The sequence below is a fragment of the Aotus nancymaae genome, unplaced genomic scaffold, assembly GCF_030222135.1.
Source record: "Aotus nancymaae isolate 86718 unplaced genomic scaffold, 86718_ANA_hifiasm-v0.15.2.pri h1tg000041l, whole genome shotgun sequence".
Taxonomy (NCBI): domain Eukaryota; kingdom Metazoa; phylum Chordata; class Mammalia; order Primates; family Aotidae; genus Aotus; species Aotus nancymaae.
In genome coordinates this window covers 7,530,069-7,556,861 of record NW_026988455.1, presented here as the reverse complement: position 1 = coordinate 7,556,861, position 26,793 = coordinate 7,530,069, and the positions used below count along the sequence as shown (strand labels likewise).

General features: G+C 38.1%; 1 protein-coding gene across 8 annotated transcripts in view; it reads left to right on the top strand.

Annotated features, from left to right (window-relative positions):
• The first annotated feature begins 247 nt into the window (after positions 1–247).
• The window catches only part of HERC1 (HECT and RLD domain containing E3 ubiquitin protein ligase family member 1), a 211,810-nt gene continuing 185,264 nt past the window's right edge, over positions 248–26,793 (top strand). For 7 of the 8 annotated variants that reach the window (XM_064361400.1, XM_064361396.1, XM_064361399.1 and 4 more), the window contains exon 1: positions 248–1,061. The gene's annotated coding sequence lies outside the window, so the exon portion shown is untranslated. The remainder of the gene's footprint in view (positions 1,062–26,793) is intronic. The other variant, XM_064361402.1, reaches the window with a different exon arrangement.

Here is a 26,793-nt window from a genome sequence, read left to right as displayed (position 1 = left end):
TGCCCAGCTAATTTTTTGTATTAGTAGAGATGGGGTTTCACCATGTTGACCAGGATGGTCTTGATCTCTTGACCTCGTGATCCACCTGCCTCGGCCTCCCAAAGTGATGGGATTACAGGCTTGAGCCACCGCGCCCGGCCCATTATCTTTTTTATAAGGTATTATTGAACTTTCTTACATAACCAAATATTCAGTCATGTATAATGAAATATAGTAATATGATCATAGTATCTGCTTTCTCAAAATTTGCTTGTTCTTTTGGAAAGAATGAGGGATGGAGAATGATGGAAAGATTTGTGTAATTTAATGATGGTGGTGTGGTGGGAGACTAGAAAGATGCACATAGAAAGGAATAACACTAGCAAATACTGAGCATTTACTGTGCAGTCACTGTTCTAAGCAGTTTCATGTGTTATTTTTTATTTTTAAATTGGCAGATAAAATTTCATGTGTTTCTTGTGTGCTACATGAAATTTTGAAGTATGTATACATTGGGGAATGACTAAATTAGCTAATTTACATATACATTACTTCACTTAGTCATCATTTTTGTGGTGAGAACACTTATCCAGTCTCTTAGCATTTTTCCATGTATTATTTAACCCATGTTTAAACTTCTGAGGTAAAACCTTCTTTGCAGATAAGGAATTTGAAGCACAGAGAGATTAAGTAACTTGCCTAAGATCACAGAGCTAGGAGGTGATGCAGACTGAATGAGAATTTAGAAATGAAAAAGTGTTGGTGGAGACTGTAGGGGGCAGAGCATAGAAATGGCCAGCCTCAGTGACATAGTTTGGGTTGGCTCATCTAAAACCCCATCCAAGTAGTGTCATGTGGGCAGGATCATGCTATAGGGGTGTTCAGGAATCATGGTGACAATGAGACAGAACTTTAGAGACTACCTATTCCTTTGATTTCCATCTTTTTTTTTTCTTTTGAGACAGAGTATTGCTCTGTTGCCAGGCTGGAGTGCAGTGGCGCAGTCTCAGCTCACGGCAACCTCCACCTCCTGGGTTCAAGCGATTCTTCCGCCTCGGCCTCTGGCATAGCCGGGACCACAGGTATGTGCCACCACGCTTGGCTAATTTTTGTGTTTTTAGTAGAGACGGGGTTTCACCATGTTAGCCGGGATGGTCTCGATCTCTTGACCTCATGATCCGCCCGCCTCAGCCTCCCGAAGTGCTGGGATTACAGGCTTGGGCCACTGCGCCCGGCCTGCTTTGATTTCTTAAAGCATGTTTCTAATTCTGTTCTGCCAAGAAGAGGAATAGATGATAGAAGAGAACAGTAATTGGTGTAAGGACTGGACTTTGCTATTAAAAAGTGAGTATTAGTGAATCTTTATGACTTGACATATAAAATTTTTCTTGGTAGACCTTGAAACCCAGTGATATTAAGGAGTAACCTTAAGCAAACTGTCTAAAATGCAAATAGAGAATAACAACTTGGATTTATTTATAGTTTTTTAGTTTATAAAATAATTTTGTAAACATTTTCTTAATTGATATAAATAAGACCTCTGTGAGACAGGCAGGCAGATGTTATTCTCCCATTTGACAAACTTCCATGGAAGAGAGAGGGAGCTGCCTTAGGAATGAGCCCCCGAATAGCCTCAACCTCTAGTTGTTCTTTTTTATGGTACAACCAGAAATGAACTGGTTCTGGTTCTACAACCAAAGCCTAGAAGTTGCTATTTCTTTGTAAAATTTCCAGAGTGTGAGTGATGGGCTTCTATATTGTATGGTGCTGCAAGTTTGATCTCTAAATTAAGTGATAGGAAAACTACTTAATCTAGAAGCAGAAGTGGTACTTGGCATTATGAATGGGCCAAGATGGCTTATGGTAGTTGGCATGTTCTTAAATGATGTTTTTTACACCAAAAGCCGAGGCATTTTAAAGAAATGTTATTTCGATTAAAACTTTAATTCTAATGGCAACACTGTAGTATCTTTTAAACCAATATTTTAACTAAAACCTATTAGTAGGCCGCAGTAATACTGATGTGGTTTCGATTGTATCATGGATTAGCATAGAGCTGGGGCACTTTACTTTTTAGAAGCTGAAAAAGAAAGTCTGGTAACTTCTAAAAAGGCAGATGTGTGGCAGTAGTGAAATGTTGATAAAATTTAGTATGTCCCATTTATCTTGTTCTTTTGAGAATAGTTTGAAATGCTTTGGTTAATTTATGAGATATTAAGAAAGATTTCTCAAAACTCTCAAACGTATGTCACATAAAGGAATAAAATCCAATATGAATCACAGAATCACTTAGCTTTAAAGTAATTGATTAGTGACAAAATGTGACTTTGTTTTGCAAAAATCTAAGACATTGCTGAATATTTTATATCTTTATATTCGTATTTAAGATTCTTTCAGTTCTTTCTGTTATTTTTTCCTAGTGCTGTCTTGTACTGCCTCCTTATCACCTCCCTCTTCCTTTTCGTCTGCCATCTGTCGGTTTGGCTCCTTATTTCAGAGTAGGTAGTCAGGAAAGGGTTTTTGTACACAGGATAAAACTAGTCCTGTTTGGGAGCTCAGTGAGCTGGAGTGCTTATGCACTAACTCTGCTGACAATAAATTCCGGAAGTACCAAAGGCCCATAGGACTAGAAAGACGGCAATGACTGCAGTTTTTTTTTCTGTGACTGTTGCTTTATTTAATAAAAAACTTAAAAAATAAATAATACTTAAATACTTTTTTTTTCACAGAGAGGTATAAATTGGTTAGATACTGTTAACAGACTTGTAAATAAGAGTAATTACGTAGGAGAGTTTAGCATGTTGACTGATGGTGATGTTCAGGTCAGATGATTCCTTATGGTACTCTATAAATATAATTTGATTTTAGTAAATTAACATTCACTTGTGCCTGACTCTGGATTAATCTGTTATGGGAATAGGTAGATACTATGATAATTCAATTCCCATATAGCATTTTTTTCTTATCTTTTTATTATAGAATATTTTAAATATATATTAATATAAAAGTAGAGGGGATAGTATAAAGAGCTCTCATGTACCCAGTATTGAACTTCAAGAATTATCAACTTATAGGTAGTCTTGTTTCATCTGTATTTCTATCTAGCACCCCTCATGCCCAATCTCTGGATTGTTGTTGTTGTTATTCTTATTATTATTGTTTGAGGCAGAGTCTTGCTCTGTTACCCAGACTGGAGTGTAGTGCATAATCTCAGCTGACTGCAACCTCTGCCTCCTGGGTTCAAGCGACTCTTGTGCCTCAGCCTCTCAAGTAGCTGGAATTACAGGCGTGTACCGCCACGCCTGGCTAATTTTTGTATTTTTAGTATAGAGATAGGGTTTTGCCATGTTGGCCAGGTTGGTCTTGAACTCCTTGCCTCAGGTGATCCACCCAGTGTTTGGATTACAGGCATGAGCCACCACACCGACCCCTGGATTGTTTTAAATCAAGTCCTTGACATATGTAATGTTTAAGTTTCAGATATTTCAATATTGATTTTTAAAAGATAAAGTCTCTCTCTTTTTCTCTCTCTCTCTTTTTTTCTTTTGAGACCAAGTATCACTCTGTTGTCCACGCTGGAGTGCAGTGGTGCAATATTGGCTCACTGCAACCTCTGCTTCCCGTGTTCAAGTGATTCTCCTGCCTCAGCCTCCTGAGTAGCTAGGATTACAGGTTCGTGCCACCACGCCCAGCTAATCTTTGGTATTTTAATAGAGATGGGGTTTCACCATGTTGGTCAGTCTGGTCTTGAACTCCTGACCTCATGATCTGCCTGCCTTGGCCTCCCAAAGTGCTAGGATTACAGGTGTGAGCCACCGTACCCAGCCTCTCTTTCTCTTTTTATAGCATAACCATAATAACATTATCATACCAAAAAATATATAGCAAGTTCTTAATATCAAATATGAATCAGGCTTCATATTTCTATGATTTATAAATAGATATAGACCTATAGTTTATTTGCTTGAAGTGAAATCCAAATAAGATTCATACTTTGCAATAGCTTGGTGTGTTTATTAATCATTTTAAATCTTTAGACTCTCTTCATCTCTTTTTTTTTCTTAATTTTTAAATTAAAGAAACCAGGTTGTTTGCCCTGATAAGTTTCCCTTAGTCTCATTTTGCTGATTGTATCTCTGTAATGTCACTTAACATGTTCTTGTGTTTCCTTAATTTCCTGTAAATTGATAGGTTGGTTTTTATGTTTTTTTTTTTTTCTCAGTACTTTATAGGAGTGATTTGTGTTTTCATCAGGAGATATGTAAGGTCTTACATCTCTTTGTGATGTTAGCGGCTATTGATGGTAATTGCTTAGATTTCCTAATTCATCAGGGATTGCAAAATAGTGAAATTTTATTGTTCCTTCTTCATTCATGTGTTAGATGGCATTTTCTTTTTTTAGTATTCCTTCAACGCTGTAAGTTGTATGTTTGGGACACTATATTTATGCCAGCACTGGTACTGGGATGATTGGCAAGGTTCTGTGGTGGAATTCCTTTAAGGGAATGTTGAATAAATAGACTTTATTCAAAGGATGTTGGTAAATAAATAGATTAAATCTCATCATGAAAATAAATAGCTCGTGACTTAGAGTGAGGAACTGGTCACTGATGTTTGTTCATTTTAAGAGGACAATGTTGATATTCAGAAATTTCAAAAGTAATTTGTGCAGGGCAGTAGTTATTAGTTTATTGAGCCAGATTTCTCAGCATGAACTTGAGAACAGATCTTTTGTGTGAATCAGATTAATAAAATACTGAGTTTACATAAGACAGCATATTTTGTATTAAAGGTTGTCAAAGAACTGGAGCAGCAGCATTTCCCAATGTGGCTCCTTGACAAAAGGGCTCTGGAGTCGAATAAACTTGGAAAACAATGTGTACTTTATTTTCTCTTAGAATTTCAAGTACATATTAACATGTAAAAGACTTACAGTAAAGAAGCCTGTCTAACATTAACTCAGTATTTTCCAAATTTATTTGATCTCCGAACCTTTTTTCCCCCCTTACAACATCTTGAGGAACTAGTGATCTAAGGAACAAATATTGGGAAATGTTAGGTGATATGGTTTGGCTGTGTCCCCGTCTAAATCTCATCTTGAATTGTAGTTCTCATAATCCCTATATGTGGTGGGATGGACCCTGTGAGAGGTAAATGAATCATGGGGATGGTTACCCTCATGCTGTTCTCCTGATAGTGAGTTCTCACGAGATCTGATGGTTTTAAAAGGGACTTTTCCCACTTTGGCTTGTCATTTCTCCTTCTTGCCATCATGTGAAGAAGGATGTGTTTGCTAACTCCTTCCGCCATGATTGTAAGTATTCTGAGGTCTCCCCAGCCCTGTGAAACTATGAGGCAATTAAACTTCTTTCCTTTTTAAATTACCCAGTCTTGGGTATTTCTTCATAGCAGCATGAGAACGGACTAATAGGTTAGAGGATTTGAACAGAGTAAAAAAAAAATAAATCCAACCATGAAGAGTGTGTTTGACTTCACTACAGTGATGTGGAGAAGCTTTTGATAGGTAAATAATAAGACATTTTTCAGTGAGAAAACAGCAAGAGGCAAATGTTGGTTCATTGTTTCATCTTAGCCTGTAAACATTACACTTTTAGAGAAGCAAGGTTAGAAAAGGACTTCATCAGTCACTATGTAACATTTACTACATTCAGGCACTGTTTTCAGTACTTTACACAACCTTTTGCAATAGGCATACTCTTATTATACCTATTTTACAGATGAGGAAACTGAGTCACAGAGAGATTAAGTAAATTGTTCAAGGTTACATTGCAGAGCTAGTGACATAGTAAAGCCAGGATCTAAAGCTAGGTAGCCTGGCTCCAGGTTTCATGTGCGTATCCACTGCTCTACACTGCAAGATATGGAAGGTGGAGAGCGTGAAATATAAATTAGATTAAGAGGGAATTTAAAGTCTGTTTGGAAGGAACAGATAAATTTTCTTTAACTTTCAGACAATTAGAGCCATAAGACAAGAATGTGGAGAGTTGGCTATGTCCTAGTGAAGATAGAAAGCATGAAGATCTGGGAACCATTATCCATAAAAAAGGTATACCTCTATGGGAGGTAGATTAGATGCAAGTAGAATACTGAGTTAAGAGGACACTGTTAATACAGAATTTCAGATTTAGAAATGCGTTGGAACTCATTTTAGACCTCCCTCATTTTATACATGAGATCTGAGGTTATACAGTTTTATTCATGAACTTGTAATAATCATAGCTCACATTAGTACATTGCATTAAAGTACTTTCACATGAGTTCTTACTTGATCCTCTTAACAACTTTGAAAAGTAAACAGGTAGGTTTCATATTTTCCACAGCAGATCTGGTTCTTGGATTTAAATTTTCTGCATCTTAAAAGCTAATGTTGGCAGTGCGCACTGGCTCACGCCTATAATCCCAGCACTATGAGAGGCCAAGGCGGACAGATAACTAGAAGCCAGGAGTTCAAGACCAGCCTGGCCAACATGACAAAACCCTGTCTCTACTAAAAATACAAAATGTAGCTGGATATGATGGTGCACGTTTGTAATCCCAGCTACTCAGGTGACTAAGGTTCATGAGAATCCCTAGAAACCAAGAGGTGGAAGTTGGAATGAGCTATCATGCCATTGCACTTCAGCCTAGGCAACAGAGCCAGACTCTGTCTCAAAAAAAAAAAAAAAAATCCTAAAACCCACCACAAAGCTAATGTTGTCTATACTAAATCACATAGCCTTGGTTCTTGGCGAATAACATATTAAAGAAGAGTAGTGCATGCTCTTGAGATGAGGATTTGGGTCACAAAGAAAAGTTGCATTTTAAGAAATGGGAATAACTCCCTTCTAAGTGTGAAAATTATAAAAAAAATTAAAAATTATAAAAAAAATAAAAAATTATAAAAAAATTAAAAAAATTATAAAATTATAAAAAATGATTTTTAGATAGTGGAAAAAGGTGAAAACTATCTGTAATCACACCATGAAGAATAATCATTGTTAAATTATGATGTGTAGTTGTTCAGTTTTTTTATAGGTCTATTTATAGAAATACTCTTTTCCAAATTCTATACATATTGTTTTATAACTTAAAATACTGTATTTTTTTTTTTTTTTTGAGACAGGGTTTTGCTCTTGTCGCCCAGGCTGGAGAGCAGGCGTGATCTCAGCTCACGGCAACCTCTGCCTCCTGGGTTCAAGCCATTCTCCTGCCTCAGCCTCCCAAGTAGCTGGGATTACAGGCGCCCACCACCACACCCAGCTAATTTTTGTATTTTTAGTAGAGAAGGGGGTTTCATCATGTTGGCCAGGCTGGGCTCGAACTCCTCTCCTCAGGTGATCGCCTGCCTCAGCCTCCCAAAGTGCTGGGATTACAGGCATGAGCCACCGCGCCTGGCCAAAATACTGTATTCTTAGAAGAGGACATTGATAGGCATTTGATCTTCTGCCTCTGCCACAGTAAAATGGTACATGCAGAAACAACAGGTATACAATGTTAGTTTCCTGCACAAACTGGGATGGATAGTTTTCTCTCTTCTTCCTCCCATACTAATAGTTGACCTGTTAGTACAGGCTAGGTCAGTAGGTAAAAAATTATTTGGGGATAGGCTAATTCAAGGAGACTATGAGTAGTATAAATCTTCATTTTATTGTTTTTTCTTTAGACTTTCGGGATTTATTGATTATTTTGTGGGCTGATATTTAAAAAAAACCAACCCTTTCACACCGTCCTAGATTAAAAGATAAGCGACTCAGATTTTGTAAACATTAAGAAGAATAAAGTGTGGTTCTTTTGGAGCACTCTATATATGGCCTCTTTCAGTGTGTGTACTTATGAGTGTGTGTGTGTGTCTCCATATCTGATTATCACTACTGTTGTAGTGGTGGGAGGGAAAAGAGCCTGTTGTGTTGTGAAATGGATTTTTGTACTTGAAGTCAGTTCTTTAGAAACCACTTGTAGATTCTTTACCAAATCTTACTTCCTGATTTATTGACAATGTCTAGTAATGTGCTTTGTTAATCATTCTCTCTGTCCAAGCAGATTTTTATGAAGGTCTTATTGTGAAAATATTATTCTTTTTGAGGATTGGGCAATATGTTTTATTTATGTATCTCAATATTGTTGATTGTAAGTTGATGGTCAGGTGTCTGTTTTTAGCTATTCTAGTTCCTTACTCTTTCCATATAAAATTTTAAAATAAGATTGCTTATAACTACAAAAAAACCTTTCTGGTATTTTGTTAAGTATTAGATTGAATTTATAGATCAATTTGGAGGAGAATTGACATTTTACAATATTTAGTTTTCCAATTTAGGAATATGGCGTGTCTCTCCATCTATTTTGATGATCTTTGATTTCCTTCATCAATGTCTTTATAATTTTTAGCATGTAGATCCTGCATGTTTTGTTAAATTTATACCTACGTGTTTTATTTAAAAATGTTTAAAAACCTTTTTTTACCAAAGTGTAATTTACATACATAGAAGTATATATATATTAAGTGTGCAGCTTCATGAGTTCCACAGGGATGGATTTATTTTCATATTCTGCTTATTTTTTTGTCAATCTGAGAGATTCTCAGGAGGGATTTAGGTACCGTTCAAGATGAGGAAACAAGAAAAACTTCCCATTTCCTTCTGAATCAGTTCTTCATCGTGTGACTTCAGTGTTTTGTATAAAAGTGAATTCTCAAGGCAATAGATGTATTAATAGAAAAGTAAGCACATACACATTTCCAAATCAGTTTGCCTTTTAGATTTTCCCTGCTATAACTTACTTCTAGTCATGATGCAATACAGATTTGCTTAGATGTTTTTTAATATAGGAATTTATACTGTTTTGAAACAATGAAAATGTGGGTTGAAGATTTAAGAGTTGGAAGATTCTGTCTTCCTATAATTTTTGGTGAACCAGGATATTTGGTGCCCTTTAGCTTCCTTCTATGTAATTTGTACAAAACACAAGCTTAAGTAAACTTGTCATCTTGCTGTCTGGCTTTTCTCTTACTTGTAGGAAGGGTAGGCAACGTAGTGTCTATGTGCATGGGAACAGTGTTTTTCTGCCAGCTCATTTTTGAGCAAGAGTTACAAATCTAGCTCTAAATTTATAGAGTTGGTAACACTGTAATTACTTGAAGAAAAATGATTATGTTGTAAGGAAATTAAAAGTGAGGTTTGTTTAATTCAGATACTCCTGGGGATAATTGAGTTTATTACGTATGCTCCATCAGGAAGAACATGGTTAATAATGGAAAAACCATGTTTATCAGTTAATTCCTATGTATACTTTTATCGCAAAAGATAACCTTTTTTTTCCTTTCCTCTTTTATGTTACTGGGGCTCAGCTGTGCCTGATTCAGCTGTTTCTACACTCCTCCCCAAACTCTGATTTTGAAAATTTCTCAAATTTATAGAAAATATGAAGAATAGTGCTTTTCACCTACATTCACAAATTGCAGCATTTTGCAGCAACTGCTTTTTTCTTCTCCTCTAAACATACATTTTGCTTTAAGTGAGAGTAAGTTGTAGTCATCATGATACTCCCCATCCTCTCCCAGTACACTGGCATGTATCCTCTAAGAAGCAGGACATTCTCCAACATAACCACAATACTTTTATCACACCAGAGGAGAATAACTTTAATTCATTATCACCTAATACACAACATTTGTGTTTAAATCTTTCTTGTTTCCCACATGTCTCTTATAGTTGCTTTTTGTTTTTTTTCAGGTTCAGGATCCAGTCACATTCACATACTGCTTTTGGTGTTTATGTTTCTTTAAATCTAGAATAATCCCCAGCGTTTTTTTTTCCAAGTGACATTAACTTTATTGAATAATCTAAGTCAGTTGTCTTATACAATGTTCTACAATATGAATTTATGTATTGTTTATTTAAGATATGTTCAAGCTAAACATTTACTGCATTAACACTATATAGGTGATGTTATGTACTCCTTATGTCACCTCAGGAGGCACTTAATGCCATTTTCCTCCTTTATAGGTGATGCTGAGTTTGATTGCTTGTTTAAGGTGGTAACTATCACCAGATTATTTCTTTGCAAATGTACATTTCCCTTTTGTAATTAATAAGCAGTCTAGGTGGTGGTATTTTGAGATCATGTGAAAATTGTCGCTCTCACAACTCTTTCTCACTGGGTTTAGCATCCATGGAAAATTATTCTTGCCCCCTTTTTTTTTAAATAAAAAAATATTGGGCTGGGCGTGGTGGCTCATTCCTGTAATCCCATCACTTTGGGAGGCCGAGGCGGCGGGTGAATCACGAGGTCAAGAGATCGAGACCATCCTGGTCAACATGGTGAAACCCCATCTCTACTAAAAATACAAAAAATTAGCTGGGCACGGTGGTGTGTGCCTGTAATCCCAGCTACTAAGGAGGCTGAGGCAGGAGAATTGCCTGAACCCAGGAGGCGGAGGTTGCGGTGAGCCGAGATCGCGCCATTGCACTCCAGCCTGGGTAGCAAGAGCGAAACTCCATCTCAAAAAAAAAAAAAAAAATTTAAGCAATATATACAAATGATAAGAAACTTACCTAGTATAAAAAAGGTTATAGCAAAAGATATATCTCTCTTTAATTCATTCATACTGTATCTTCATTTTCCTAGTTTTTCCCAGAGTTAACTGTCATTGGTTTCTTTTGTGTCTTCCAGAGATTTTCAACCTCTCTAGTCATGCATTCATATATGTGGCCCCTCTTCTTTTTACACAAATGGTGTATTTCGTGAAACATGATAGTTTAAAGATCTCATAGTATATTTCAAAATTTCATTTCTTTTTATGGCTGAGTAATATTTCAGTGTATGTATATATACCACATTTTGTTTATCCATTCATCCGTTGATGGACAGTTGATCTATTTCTGCCTTCTGACTATTGTGAATAATGCTGCTGTTAACATTAGTGTACAAATACCTGTTTGAGTCTCTGCTTTTAATTATTTTTTATATATACCTTGAAGTGGGTGCTTGGTCTGCATCTTAATGTATTTTAACTTAATGTATCATAGTTATCATTTTCAACTTAATACATTCCAAATAATTATAAATCTTCCTCATTCATTTTAATGATTGCCTTGAATTGTAGTAAATGTGTATAATTTATTTATGCAGTTTATTATTTGCGGACTTTAGATTGTTTCCTGGCTGGATGCAGTAGCTCCTACCTGTAATTACAACACTTTGGGAGGCTGAGGCAGGAGGATTGCTTGAACCCAGGTGTTCGAGACCAATCTGGGCAACATAGTGAGACCTCGTCTCTATTTAAAAACAAAAAACAAACCAAAAATCATTTCTCCTTTTCATTACTTTTATTACCCTTCTTTTTTTTTTTTTTTTTTTTTTTGCTAATCTAAACAAGGCTGCAATGAATAGGATATTTCTTAGTTTAAACAGTACCTTGTTTCTTGATTGAAACTACACTATGAAAATGTTGATTGAGCCTAGTCCCGCTGAGCATACCTTCTACATGTCCTTAAAATTCGTCTCCTTACAAGCTCAATATAATGTTGCTCTTTTATTTTAGGTCCTTACTTTTCAACTCAACTTTTGTGGTGGCCCAGGATTGGTCTATTGTGTCCTGGCCAGTCTTTCTCTTCATTATCTTAGTGTTGTCCACAGCTCCTGATGCGTAGCCTTGTTATGGGAATGTTATCATATTGTACTGTAATTGCTTATATATCCTTATATGCTTTGAGGTTCTGAGTCTTTTAGGGGCACTGCTTTGTATGTAGTAGACCTCCTTATTATGGATCAATTTTGTACATTCTCGTTAAGTTCTTGTAGTGAGAAATTAGAATACCTTTGTTAAAATTAACACATATTTACAGATTTAGAAAAATGCACAAATAGGACTGACCCTTAGTTCATTAGAATATACTAGGGGTTCACGCCTTTATTTTGTTTATTTTTTGATGAAGAGGTTAAAAGATAACTTTGAAGCCAGTCATTGGTTGATACTATTATGTCTTCCTCCTCTATCCCTATTTCTTTTGATACAATTAACTCTCAGATAATCTTTTGAATTTTATTTTTTTCTCACTAAAATCATATGCATATATAGGTATTCTGTGACTGTTTGAGGAGCTAGCCAGAGTACCTACTTCTGACATTTTTGCTATTTCTTCATTTTTTATTTTAGGGAGCCCATTAGAATTAGTTCTTGCAGTTTCAATTGGATATAACATTGGGAGTTCTGTGAGGATAAATTTACTAAAAATGTTGATTGTCATGATAGAGGCTTTCCTTTATAGTTGCTAACAGTTTGATAATTCTAAAGAAGTGGGAGGTGATTTTTTTTCTACAGGCAATGGAAGGACTCCCAGGATCTTCACTGCTCTAGAAAGTAACTTCTCTTGATGTCTAGTGTCTGATTCATGGCCACTGGTCAGCTGCAGATTAAGGTGTTTGCTTGTGCTAACATTTCTGTTTGCAGTTCTGAATTAATTGCATCTATTACGGTAACAGACTGTTGACAAATGGATAACTTGCTTTACTCTTTTTTTTTTCCCCAAAGATTCTTTCATTAAAAAGTGCATTGATGAGCAGTGCAATAGTGGCTCACCCCTGTAATTCCAGCATTTTGGGAGGCTGAGACAGGAGGATTACCTGAGGACAGGAGCCTTGGTGACATAGTTAGACCCTGTCTCTGGAAAAAAGAAAATAATTAGCTGTGAGTGGTAGCATGTGCTTGTAGTCCTAGCTACTTAGAATGCTGAGGCAGGAGGATCGCTTGGACCTAGGAGTTCAAGGCTCCAGTGAGTTCTGATTGTGCCACTGAACTCTAATCTAGGCAACAGAGCAAGACCCTGTTTCTTTGAGGAAAAAAAAAGTACACTGGGGCCAGGCGTGGTGGCTTATGTCTGTAATCCCAGCACTTCGGGAGACCAAGGTGGGCAGATCACGAGGTCAGGGGTTCAAGACCAGCCTGACCAACATGGTGAAACCCGATCTCTACTAAAAATACAAAACTTGGTCCAGTGTGGTGGTATGCGCCTGTAATCCCAGCTACTCAGGAGGCTGAGGCAGGAGAATCACTTGAAATTGGGAGAGGGACGTTGCAGTGAGCCTTTGCACTCCAGCCTGGGCATGCCACTGCACTCCAGCCTGGATGACAGAGTGAGATGCCATCTCAAAGAAAAAATGTACATTGATGTTCTAAAAAAGAAACCACCGAAGTTTGATAGCAGCCATTGTTTGGAATCATTACACTGAAAACAAAATCATTAAAAACATAGTAAATTTGCTTATAGCTGTTTGTCACAAACTTTTTGCATTAGAACGTTGTAGTGATTTTTTTTTTTTTTTTTTTTTGGTTAACTAGAGTTACTATAATGTTATGCTAAACTTCTATAAAGGAATACAAAAGAAGAAACTTAAAATAGCTGATGTTACTTCCCTTTAGGGGATATACGATAAATAATTAGAGGCCATATAGTGTAACAACTAATATTTATTTTCAGTTTTCAAAGTAGTTCCTTGTGCCAGATACAGAAATTCCAAGATGAGAAAGATAATTGAGGGTTAAGGTTGTTTAAGTGGGTTTAATTTGGGCGGAGGGCAGAGGAGGTAGGATTTGAATTAGCAACTGTAGAAAGTATAAGTGGAAAGGAAGGGGTGGGCATTACAGAGGACAGCAGCACGAGTAAGGGCACAAGGGTAGGAGTGAACATATCTCAACTGAGTGATATAGGGATTTGTAGGGATTCCTACCTGATTAGAGCAGAGACGGTTGGGGAGCATGGGGTGGTAAAATTTGTTAGGTTGGAGAGGAAAGTTGATTGTGAGCCTTAAGCAGACGAAGTGATTTTAATCCTGGGGTGCTATCTATATCAGTGAGGGTCCTGGTAGGAAATAAATGGAATAGTTGTAGAGATTTGGGTAGGGTTAAGGAGAGCGACAGGGTATTGTGGTGTTCTCAAGGCCTAAGACTATTGGGAAGCTGTTAATATACTTTTAAGCCTGAGGGGAAAAGAAGAGGAACACCGGAAACTGATGAGAACTGGAGCAGTGGAAGCCAAGCTAGTGGTCAGGACCTGTAGCCCTAGAGGAAATGACTTTGTGAGTAGGAAGGGCTAGAGAAATAAAAACCCCAATTTCTTTTTCTTCTCATCCTCTCATTTCCTTCTGTGTGTGGCTCTTAATGGCCCAGTGCAAGTGGAAGTAAGAAGAGAACTTGAGCAGTGTAATACCAGAGATCAGCCTCAAAGGGTGCAAAGCAGAGCTTGGAAGGGTAGAGAATAGACTTGATTTGTGGAGGTTGGGGGCAAATAGAGAATGCCTACTCCAGGACCCATTTTAAATTATTGCAAATTTATAAAGTAGGGGAGTGTTATAATGAAAATGCTCTTGGAGGAAGATTTGGTTTAGTGGATTTTGAGCCTTAAAAAAATCTCTCAGGCCTGGTGTGGTGGCTCACACCTGTAATCCCAACACTTTGGGAGGCTGAGGCTGATGGATCACGAGGTCAAGAGTTCAAAACCAGCTTGGCCAACATAGTGAAATCCCTGTCTCTACTAAAAATATAAAAATTAGCTGGGTGCAGTGGTATGTGCCCGTAATCCCAGCTACTCGGGACTGGGGCAAGAGAATTGCTTGAACCCAAGAGTGAGCCGAGATCACACCACTGGCCTCCAGCCTGGGTGACAGAGCAAGACTTCATCTCGGTGTTGGGGGTGGGGTGGGGATGGGGAATCTCTCTCTGGGCAGAGTTCCAACTTACAACAAGAAAGGCAGAATGCAATCTATCATCTGATTTATCCTTATAGCCCCCACTGTAGGTCATTTTATTATTTCTCTGTAGACTTGCTAGACCAGAATTAGTTCTTCTTCCACAAAGTTCTGAGCCCTTGCAGTGAGAAAGCTTGGGTGGCAGTGGCTCAAAGGGACAAAAGAGTAGGGCAGAGTACTAGCCTTGCAAAGCTTGAGTCTGGTTGTGGGGTGGATGGAACAGTAGTGATGAAGACAGGTACACAAATAATAACAAACCAGGCAGAGTATCATAAATGTGTAAGCAGAAGTATGAGAGTTAAAGGAGGAAATGATTACATCTGTAATGGTGGCCAGGTGTGGTGGTTTACACCTGTAATCCCAGCACTTTGAGAGGCTGAGGCAGGTGGATCATGAGGTCAAGAGATCAAGACCATCCTGGCCAACATGGTGAAACCCCATTTTTGGGGCTGGCTATGGTGGCACATGCCTATAGTCCCAACTGCTTGAGAGGCTGAGGCAGGAGAATCGCTTGAACCCAGGAGGCGGAGGTTGCAGTGAGCCAAGATCGCGCCACTGCACTCCAGCCTGGCGACCAAGCGAGACTCCGTCTCAGAAAAAAAAAAAATCTGTGTTGGTGAGTGTAGGGTGATTACAACGTGAAAAAGCTTCATGGAAGGAGTCACCTTTGAGATAGGGCTTTGAAGGAGAAGTGTGGATTTTGACAGGTGAAGATTATGTGACTGAGGACTGTCAGTTACAGGGATGAACAAAGGCATGGAGTTGGGAATGTTTTGTTAAAGATAAGGATGTATTTAGGGGAGTTGTGAGAGTTGAGATTGGAAGGCAAACTTGGCTGTCTCTGGATAGACTTAAATCCACAATAATAGCTTGTATTTGGTTTGATAAGTGGAAGGTTATCCATGGTTTTAATAGCTAGGTAATGATGTAATTGATTAGACTGAGCTTTAAGAAGACTAATCTGGCAGAAGTAGGTACAGTGCTTTAGAATGGGGAGTCTCCTTAGGAAGCCATTGTAGTTTCCCTGGGCATGTTATGGAGGCTGAAGCAGGATGAGGCCAATGGGAATGTGTAAAAAAGGATGGGCTATAAAGGAAAGGCCTGAGTCAGAGACTACAGCTTTGATCCTGGGTACCTAAGAGTGATTTATTAGAAGGAGCTGGTTAAAAGGATGTAGGGAAGCTGGAAGAGATGGCGTAATTTCAGATGTGGTGAATTGAGGGCAGGAAGCATTGATACAGCGATGTCACTAGGTATTTAGAAATATGACTGGTGCTCTGGACTGGGTATGGCTGTTTAAGACCAGCCTGGGCAACATAGTGAGACCACATTTCTACCAAAAAAAAAAAAAAAAGAAAAAGAAAAAGAAAAGAAAAGATGAGCCAGGTATGTCTGTGTGCACCTGTAGTCCCAGCTACTCAGGAGGCTGAGGTAGGTAGATAGCTTGAGCCTAGGAGTTTGAGGGTGCACTGAGCTATGATTGCACCCATGAATAGCTACTGCACTCTAGCCTGGGCAACAGAGCAAGACCCTATCTCAAAGAAAAAAAAAAACACTTGTGTTCTGCAGAAATGCTTATCAGAGGTGATTTGGGAGGTATCTATAGTGATCATGAGTTAAGCTTTAGCAATGAACAGGAAGTGGTTGATGTTATGAAAAAATACATATTGAGAAGAAAAAGGAGGTTCTAGAACTTTTGGGAATACCAGTGTTGGGTGGACAAGAGGCAGGGTCTGCGAGTTACTGGGTTTTGTTTGTTTTGAGACAGGGTCTTGCTCTGTTGCCCAGGCTGGAGTGCAGTGGCATGATAATGGTTCACTGCAGCTTTAACCTTCCAGGCTCAGGCAATCCTTCTGCCTTAGTTTCCCAAGTAGCTGGGACCACAGAAACCACTATACATGACTAACTTACTTTTATTTTTTGTAGAAATGGGATCTCCCTGTGTTGTCCAGGCAGGTCTTGAACTCCTGGCCTCAAGCAGTCCTCCTGCCTCAGCCTCCCAAAGTGCTGGGATTACAGGCATAAGCCATGGTGCCTGACCTTTTGTTTGCTTTTTGGTCAGCTTTGATGAGGTATAATTAACATATAATAAATTCACCATTTTAAGTCAACAGTTTTGATAAATGATAATATAATTATGTAACTACCACCACAATCATGATACAGTTTATTTTTATCATACCCAGAAAGTTCCCTTTTACTTCTTTGCTGTAATCTTCTCCACCTGTTCTTTAACCACTAGCAACAACTGATATGCTTTTTATCACTATGGTTTTTACTCTAGAATTTCATGTACATAAAAGCATAGTTATGCAATCTTTGTCTCTGGCTTATTTAGCTTAGCATAATGCTTTTGAGATTTATCCATGTTGAATCTCAAAATGAATGATAATGCTTTTTATATTCATTATGTTTATAATGAATAAGCATTATGTTGCTTGAATCAGTAGTTCATTCCTTTTTATTACTGAGTTGTATGCCATTGTATACATATATCATGATGTACCTATTCATTCATCAATTGATGGACAGTTGAGTTTCCAGGTTTTGGCTATTATGAATAAAGGTGCTATAAGTACTCATGTCTAAGTCTATGTAATCGTGTGTTCTCAATTTTCGGGGCAAATACCTAAGGACTAGAATTGTTGCATATGTGGTCAGTACAGTGTAAGTTTATAATAAACTGCCAAGAAGTTTCCCATGCCACATTTCTACCAGTGGTGTATGAAAGTTTTACACATTGGTGGTGACATCCTCACCAGTACTTGGTATTGTCTGTGTCTTTAAATTGAGCCATTTATTGAGTTTGTAATAGTATCTTGTTGTGGTTTTAATTTCCCTATTGATTAACTGCATTGAACATCTTTTCATGTGCTTATTTGGCTGTTTATATATCTTTGGTGAAGTGTCTTTTCAGACATTTTGCTCAATTTAAAAATTAAGTTTTCTTACTGAGTTTTAAGGGTTCCTTTTCATTTTCTTAACAGTGCTTTTTTTTTTTTTTTTGAGACAGAGTTTTGTTCTTGTTGCCCAGGCTGGAGTGCAATGGGACAGTCTTGGCTCACTGCAGCCTCCACCTCCTGGGTTCAGGTGATTCTCCTGCCTCAGGCTTCTGAGTAGCTGGGATTACAGGTACTCCCCCAGCTAATTTTTTGTATTTTTAGTAGAGATAGGGTTTAACTTTGTTGGCCAGGCTGGTCTCAAACTCCTGACCTCAGGTGATCCACCCATCTCGGCCTCCCAAAGTGCTTGGATTATAGGTGTGAGCCACTATGCCTAGCCAGTAATGCTTTTTGAAAGACAAAAGTTTTTAATTTAGATCAGGTCCAGTTTACCAGTTTTTGGTGTGCTATTTAAGAAATCTTACCCAGGATTGCTAAGATTTTCTCTTAGGTTTTCTTCCAGAGATTTTAGTTTTAGCTTTTATGTTGAGGTCTGTGAGTCAATTTGAGTTAATTTTTATATATGGTATGAAATTAGGGTCAAGATTTATTTTTCCTATATGCATATTCAGTTGTTCCAGTACTTTTTGTTGAAAAGGTGCCTTGACACTAAGGTGTTTAAACTGCCTTGACATCTTAGAGAAGCATCAATTGGCCATATATATGTGGGTGTATTTCTGTGCTCTCAGTTCTGTTCTGTTGATCTATCTTGATGCAAGTACCACCGTCTTGTTGCCAATACCATGTTTTGATTACTGTAGTTTTATATTAATAATAAGCTTTAAAGTCAAATAATAAACATCTTTAATTTTGTTCTCTATCAATTAGAATTGTTTTGCTCTTCTCAGTCCTTTGCCTTTCTGCCTTGCAAGTTTCTGTGAGGACTGTGAAAAGTTTTGCTTTGTTTTGTTTTTTTGTTACCCAATTGAGATCATGTAATACTCTTGAAAGAGTGGTTAGGAGGAACATATGTTATCATAGGAACAAGACTTTTAAAGGAACATAATTGGCAATTGGTTCATTGATACCTTCTGAGGTTTTAATTATATATATATATATATATATATATATATATATATATATTTTTTTTTTTTAATTGTACTTTAGGTTCTGGGGTACATGTGCAGATCATGCAGGATTGTTGCATAGGTACATACATGGCAATGTGGTTTGCTACCTCCATCCCCCTGTCACCTGTATCTGGCATTTCTCCCCATGTCATCCCTCCCCAACCTCTCCACCCCCCACTGTCCTTCCCCTAACCCCCCCAACAGACCCCAGTGTGTGATGCTCCCCTCCCTGTGTCCATGTGTTCTCATTGTTCAATACCCACCTATGAGTGAGAACATGCCGTGTTTGATTTTCTGTTCTTGTGTCAGTTTGCTGAGAATGATGGTTTCTAGATTCATCCATGTCCCTACAAAGGACATGAACTCATCATTTTTTATGGCTGCATGGTATTCCATGGTGTATATGTGCCACATTTTCCTTGTCCAGTCTATCATCAATGGGCATTTGGGTTGGTTCCAGGTCTTTGCTATTGTAAACAGTGCCGCAGTGAACATATGTGTGCATGTGTCTTTATAATAGAACAATATATAATCCTGTGGATATATACCCAGTAATGGGATTGCTGAGTCAAATGGAATTTCTATTTCTAGGTCCTTGAGGAATCGCCACAGTGTCTTCCACAATGGTTGAACTAGCTTATACTCCCACCAACAGTGTAAAAGTGTTCCTGTTTCTCCACATCCTCTCCAGCATCTGTTGTCTCCAGATTTTTAGTGATCACCGTTCTAACTGGTGTGAAATGGTATCTCAATGTGGTTTTCATTTGCATTTCTCTAATGACCAGTGACGATAAGCATTTTTTCATATGTTTGTTGGCCTCATATATGTCTTCTTTTGAAAAGTGTCTGTGTATATCCTTCACCCACTTTTGAATGGGTTTGTTTGTTTTTTTCTTGTAAGTCTGTTATAGTTCTTTGTAGATTCTGGTTATTGGCCCTTTGTCAGATGGGTAGATTGCAAAAATTTTTTCCCATTCTGTTGGTTGCTGGTTCACTCTAACGATTGTTTCTTTTGCTCTGCAGAAGCTCTGGAGTTTAATTAGGTCCCATTTGTTTATTTTGGCTTTTGTTGCCAATGCTTTTGGTGTTTTAGTCATGAAGTCCTTGCCTATGCCTATGTCCTGAATGGTTTTGCCTAGATTTTCTTCGAGGGTTTTTGTGGTGTCAAGTCTTATGTTTAAGTCTTTAATCCATTTGGAGTTAGTCTTTAATCCATTTGAAGTTAATTTTAGTGTAAGGTGTCAGGAAGGGGTCCAGTTTCTGCTTTCTGCACATGGCTAGCCAGTTTTTCCAACACCATTTATTAAACAGGGAATCCTTTCCCCATTGCTTGTTTTTGTCAGATTTGTCAAAGATCAGGTGGTTGTAGATGTGTGGCATTTCCTCCGAGGCATCTATTATGTTCCATTGGTTTATATCTCTGTTTTGGTACCAGTACCATGCTATTTCGATTTCTGTAGCCTTGTAGTATAGTTTGAAGTCAGGTGGTGTGATGCCTCCAGATTTGTTCTTTTTGCTTAGGATTGTCTTGACTGTGGGGGTTCTCTTTTGGTTCCATATGAAGTTTAAGGTGTTTTTTTCCAGTTCTGTGAAGAAGGTCATTGGTAGCCTGATGGGGATAGTGTTGAATCTGTAAATTACTTTGGGCAGTATGACCATTTTCACAATATTGATTCTTCCTAACCATGAGCATGGAATGTTTTTCCATCTGTTTGTTTCCTCTTATTTCCTTGAGCAGTGGTTTGTAGTTCTCCTTGAAGAGGTCCTTTACATCCTTTGTTAGTTGTATTCCTAGGTATTTTATTGTCTTTGTAGCAACTGAGGTTTTAGTTTTTAAAAAGTTAGCATGGGGCTGGGCATGGTGGCTCATGCCTATAATCCTAGCACTTTGGGAGGTGGAGGTGGGAGGATAGCTTGAGCCCAGGGGTTCAGGGCTTCAGTGAAGAATTATGATTGTGCCACTCCCACTCCAGCCTTGGAGATAGAACCAGACCCTGTCTCAAAAAAAAAAAAAAAAAAAAGAGCATGATATACAACATGTGAAACCATCACGATGTTGATGAGAAACAGCATGATTTAGTGGTTAAGGGGTCACCTGGCAGACTAGTCTGGTTTGAACCCTTACTCTACCAATTACTAGCAGTGTGTTGTGCCTTCTTTTCCTTTCCAGGAAAATGGGAATAATACAAGTACTTACTTTTTTCTTTTTATTAGTTTTTAAAATTTAAATGTTATTTTATTTTTCGAGACAGGGTTGCTTGCTTTGTTGCCCAGGGGCACAATTACAGCTCACTGCACCCTCCACCACCAGGGCTCAAGCAATCCTCCCCCCTCAGCCTCCCAAGTAGCTGAGCCTATAGGCATGCACCACTATGCCTGGCTAATTATTTTTTGTAGAGATGGGGTCTTATTATGTTTCCCAGGCTAGTCTCAACCTCCTGGGCTCAAGTGAGCCTCCCACCTTGGCCTCCCAAAGTGTTGGGATTGTAGGCATGAACCACCACACCCAGCCCCTAACTATTTTATAGAATTGCTCTGAAGAGTAAATAAAATAATACATGTATTTTCTGCCACATAGAAAGTGCTTCAGTGAATGTTAGCTGCTATTATTGCTTTGTTCACCTGGAGAATGCTAAAAGCTTCAGAATTTGATAAACTCACTTATAGGAACTTAAACTCACTTGCAGTAATTCATTTATTTCAGTTTTAGAAAGATAGTTGTAGTGCTGATTGGTTTTGTCCCAGTTCCTTGGTAGTTTCTTAACTGTTTTTTTCATTGGTAAATTTTGGTAATTTATGTATGTATGTCAGTTTGGATTTGTGCATTGCACCAGGAGTGGAAAAAAAGAACAATTGGCTTTTTGTGGTATAAATTATTTCTGTAAATTAATAAAACAACAGTTTTTCCTTTGCTACTATTTAGCTGGCTCATCAGGATTGTGAACTGGTGGTTCTAGAATATGAGTGAAAACCTATTAGTTTGATTTGATTTTGTCTCTAGTTCTTTACTCACTGAATAGGCACATCTGTTTCCAGGTTTATTTGACTAGTTCTCATTGTTGATATTGCAAAACAGTTTGCCAGCAAACTCAGCGAATTTTTTTCTTTTCTAAGTGTACTTTCTTAAATAGCAGTAATAACAAAGAAAAAGTTTTTTTAATCAGGAATTTAATTTTGTACAGCTAACCATGATAATTTGTGTAGTTTAATGAATAAGAGTGCCAACATCAATTATTCAGCCTAATGAAGCCTTCTAGAAGTAGATGTGGCAGGAGTGGGGAGAGCTGGACCAGTGTACCTTTAAGTTTCAGTTGTAGAACTTTGCAAATAGGCTCTTCCTCCTGCACTTTCAGAAATGCCCTTGAGAATTGACACTTTCTTTTATGATTCTCTGAGCATTGTGTATAGGTGGAGCCATGGGGTGGTAGATATCTAGAGTTCAGTTTTAAACATGATGTGTTTGAGATTCCTTTGGTACATCTGAGCAAGTATATCATGCTGCAGTGGATGTCCAGGTCTGGAGCTAAGAGAAGTTTTGACTAGAGTCATTAGCGTATGAGATAGGTAAAAGCCTTGGGAGTTGCTGGGATCCAAAATGGTATGTACATTAAGAGGAGAAGATCGAAGTGGACTGCAGAAAGAATCTGGAGGATATATCCACTGTGGTAACACCACACTTGGACTTGCTCACATTATGTTAGTTCAGAATAAGACAATATGTGGGATTAAATTATATTCAATATGCATAAGGGACTACATGGATTCAGATTAATTCAGGAAATACTTATTGAGCTTCCTCTATGTGCTTGACCTATGCTTATTAATAAGCACTAGGGATATAAGCAAAATCGACACTGCCTCTGCCCTCATAGTCTTTATAGACTAGTGTGAGAGATTGTCTTTGCTGTTTTTACTCACAGCACTTCTGACAACAAGTGTGTGAGTTTATTTTCAACACCAATCAATTCTTCAGCTTTCTGGATACCAACTCACTCTTCCTGCAATTCATTTCCATTCTGACACTAACTATCCAGAGTTAGCATCAAACTCCACAGGTTTAAGGGCTCAGTCCCACAAGACTGCTTACACTTCATATGCTAGTTGCATGTATTGAGTCCCATACTTCTGACTTGCCTACAGATGGAGGAGTTCCTACAACTACCTCCTCACCTTTTAGTAATTTGCTAGAAAGGCTCACAGAATGCAGAGAAACATCCTATTTACAATGACTTATTATAAAGGATACAACTCAGGAATAACCAAATGGGAGAGATGCATAGGGCAAGATACAGGGGGAAGGGGCATGGAGTTTCTATGCCTTTCCTGACATGCCACCCTCCCAGCATCTTGATGTATTCACCAACCTGAAAGCTTTCTGAACCCTGTCTAGGGGTTTTTATGGATGCCTCATTATGTAGGCTCGATTGATTAAATCATTGGCCATTGGTGATTAACTCCATCTCCATCCCTTTTCCTCTCCCTTAAGGTCTGGTGGTTGAACTGAAAGTTCTAACCCTCTTATTACTTGGTTGGTTCGTCTGGCGACCAGCCTTCATCCTGAAGCTATCTAGGAGCCCACTAAGCATCACCTCATTAGCATAAACTCAGGTATGGTTGAAAGGGGCTTGTTATGAATAACAAAAGATGCTCCTATTACCCCATCACAAAGGAAATTGCAAACACCAAATATGTATTTCTTATGCCACAAATGGACATTAAACAAATCCTACAAAGTATATATAATAGCAAACCATGCAAGGTGCTATGAAGGTAAAGTACTGGATGCTGTGTGAACATTTTAGAAGAGACCTAACTCACGTGAGTACAGTCAGAGATAAAGGTATCCCTGAGAAAGTGACATTTAATTCAACTAGTGATACTGTTACTGAGAACCTAATTAATATCCCTGGTACTGTGCTGTTTAAACTGGTATCTTGTGACTAAATATTAACTAGGTGAAAGAGGGTAGAATGGAGAAGACAGGCTCTAAATAGAGAAACTGCCTGTGTAAAGTTCCTGAAATACAAAGGAGCATGGTGCCTTCCAGGAACTGAAGGATCTAAGGCATCTATAGAAGAGAGAGCAAGGGGAAAGGTCAGTTTTTGGCCTTCTTGTCAGAAGAGAGATTTTGTTCTTTAGAGAAAACCTATTCTTCTGAAAAATTTTAAACTTTTCCCCTTTCAAATAGACTTCATTAACTTTTTATTATAGAAAGATATTAAGCAAATGCATAAGTGGAGAGAATATTTCCTCATACTCCAGTTTCTTTCTTTTCTTTTCTCCGTCCTTCCTTCCCTCTCTCTCCTTCCCTCCCCCTCTCCCTCCCTCTTCCTCTTTCCCTCCCCTCTCTCTCTCTTTCTTTGTTCCTTTCTTTTCTTTCTTTGTTCTTTTCTTCTCTTTCTTTCTTTCTTTCTTTCTTTCTTTCTTTCTTTCTTTCTTTCTTTCTTTCTTTCTTTCTTTCTTTCTTTCTTTTCTTTCTTTCTTTCAACAGGGTCTCACTGTCACTCAGGCTGAAGTGTAGTGGCATGGTCATAGGTCACTGTAGCCTTGACCTTCTGGGCTCAAGGGATCCTCCTGCCTCAGCCTCCCCAGGAGCTAGGACTGCAGGCACATGCCACCACATCTGGCTAATTAAAAAATTTTTTTTTCGGTAGAGTTGGGATCTTACATTGTTGGGCAGGATCAGGCTGGTTTCAAACTCCTAGCCTCAAGCTATCCTCCCAAAATGCTGGGATTATGGATGGTAGGTAGCCCCTGCACCTGGCCATGTTTTAGAGTCTCTTGAGTCTGATTTAGGAATGAGTCCTGAAATGTCACAGAATTTTTCTGCTCCTTTCTGGGTTCTGCTCATAGAATTTCTCTAACTCCTTTCTGGGTTCTCTGCAATTTTAGTCTTGCTTGCAGCTATCCTGCAAGTGCTTACCATTATTTTTTGGCATTTTATTGTCCCATCATCTTCCATCTTCTGTCTTTTCCTCAAATTCCATATTTTTTTTCGTTTTCTAAGCCTAGTTCCTTAATAACTCTGATCTCCACTACTACCCGTAGAGATAGTAACTTTCTTCCAGGAGTTTTGCAGATCGTTGCCTCCTTTGGATACCTGCAGAAAGGAACAATATTTTTATTGTTTTGTTTTTTTAGAGACAGTCTTGCTCTGTCACCCAGACTGGAGTGCAGTGGCATGATCATAGCTCACTTTAGCCTTGACTACCTGGGCTCAAGTGATCCTCTTGCCTGAGCCTCTTGAGTAGTTGGGAATACAGGTGCAAGCCACCATGCCTGGCTAATTTTTAAATTTTCGGAGAGACAGGGTTTTGCCGTATTTCCCAGGCTGGTCTCAAACTCCTGGGCTCAACTGATCTTTCTACCTCAGCCTCCCAAAATGCTATGATTGTAGGTATGAGCCACTGTGTCTGACCAATAGCTACTTTTTGTTGAAGCTTTAAGTATCAGAACTGAATTGAGGAAAGAGATAGGTAGAAGAAGGTGTATCTGCTAAGCTATAGAGTTTATAATTTTGTTGAACAACTCCATGTCATTGACTAACTGATTTGAACTTAACTTGTCTGAAAATTAAATGTGCAATTATGACCTATTTCTGAAACTTATCTTAAAAAGCAAGCTCAGACATGATGCTTTAAAAAAGTCAACTTCCTTTAAAAAAATTATTTATGGCCTTCTTGCTTTGAATTTGGAATTGGGACCCCCCAAATCTGATGGTAAAATATTTTATTTATAACTCCACTGAAGTAGGAAATACTATGCAACCACTAAATGCTTAGGGATTAGTAAAAACTGACATTAATACACATAGGAGTTACCATTTTGGTAGCCAAAAATATTTAAATATAGAAAGTAGCAGTAATTAATTAGTTAATTTAACAAACACTATGATGGTCTAAGCTGTATGGTAGAGAATTAAAATAAGGTGGAATCTGTCCCTAACAGTGAGGAGTGCATTATCTATTAGGGGAGTAACAATCTTAAATAATTTAATTCAAAGTGGGAGGTATCCTGTTAGAGAATTAGAAAGCACTAGTTTTCAAGTTCTGAAAAGCCCTGCAAGGTTTTTTTAATAGTAAAGTTTGAAGATTGAAGAGGAAGGACTTTACTTAAGTGAGGAGAAGAGGATAGAAGCAGTGATTTGAAGGCCTGGAATGACTTGGTAATTTTAAGAACTTGTAAGATTTTCTTAAGTGGCTGTTATGTAGGTGGAAGAGGATAGAAAAAAATTAACTGAAAAACATTTTAATTCCTGATTGTAAAGAGGCAGTTGTTGGTTAAAAGTAATTAGCGTTTACCTGGTTAAGCACTGAATAGTCATTTGAGGCTTTCACTAAGGGAGTAATGTCAGATTTTGGTTTGTAGAAAGATGGAGGATACACTAGAATTGGGCAAAACCTACTATTAGGGAGCTGAATACGGAAGCTACAGCAAAGAGAGAATTTTTAATTAAATTTCATCTTAAAGCACTGATTCTGGGGTTGAATGGAGAAGTAGCAGGTGGTAGAGTCACACTTATCTAAAAGAAGTGCTTCAGTGAGGTTGGGTGGGGCTGGGGACTTGGGCATGTGTGTTTTGACAAGTTCTAACACTTGATTCTCACATTCACCCAACATTTAGAATTACATTTTCCAGGGAGTGATATTATGGGGCAGTGAAAATGGCACTGGACTTCAGAATCTGGTGACTTATATTCAAATCGTGACTCTGCCATTCATCTTGCATGTAATCTTGTCAAACTATTTAATTTTTTGAAATTTGTTTCATGTTATTAATAACTGTCTTATGAATTTTTGTAATAATTCATTTGAAGTTCTGAAATCTAGTAGGTATAGAGTAAAAGTTTTGTAATCTCCTGACAGGTTTTTCCTGCCTGCTGCACAGACAAAATCAATTAATAGAGACCACTGCATTGCAGTAAAGGAAGAGTTTAATTGACAGGAGGCTGGCCATGCTATGCATGAGATGGAGTTATTATTCAAATCAATCTATTTACCCAAAGGCTTGGAGTTTAGGGTTTTCAAGGATAGTTTGGTGGACAGCGGACTAGGGAATGG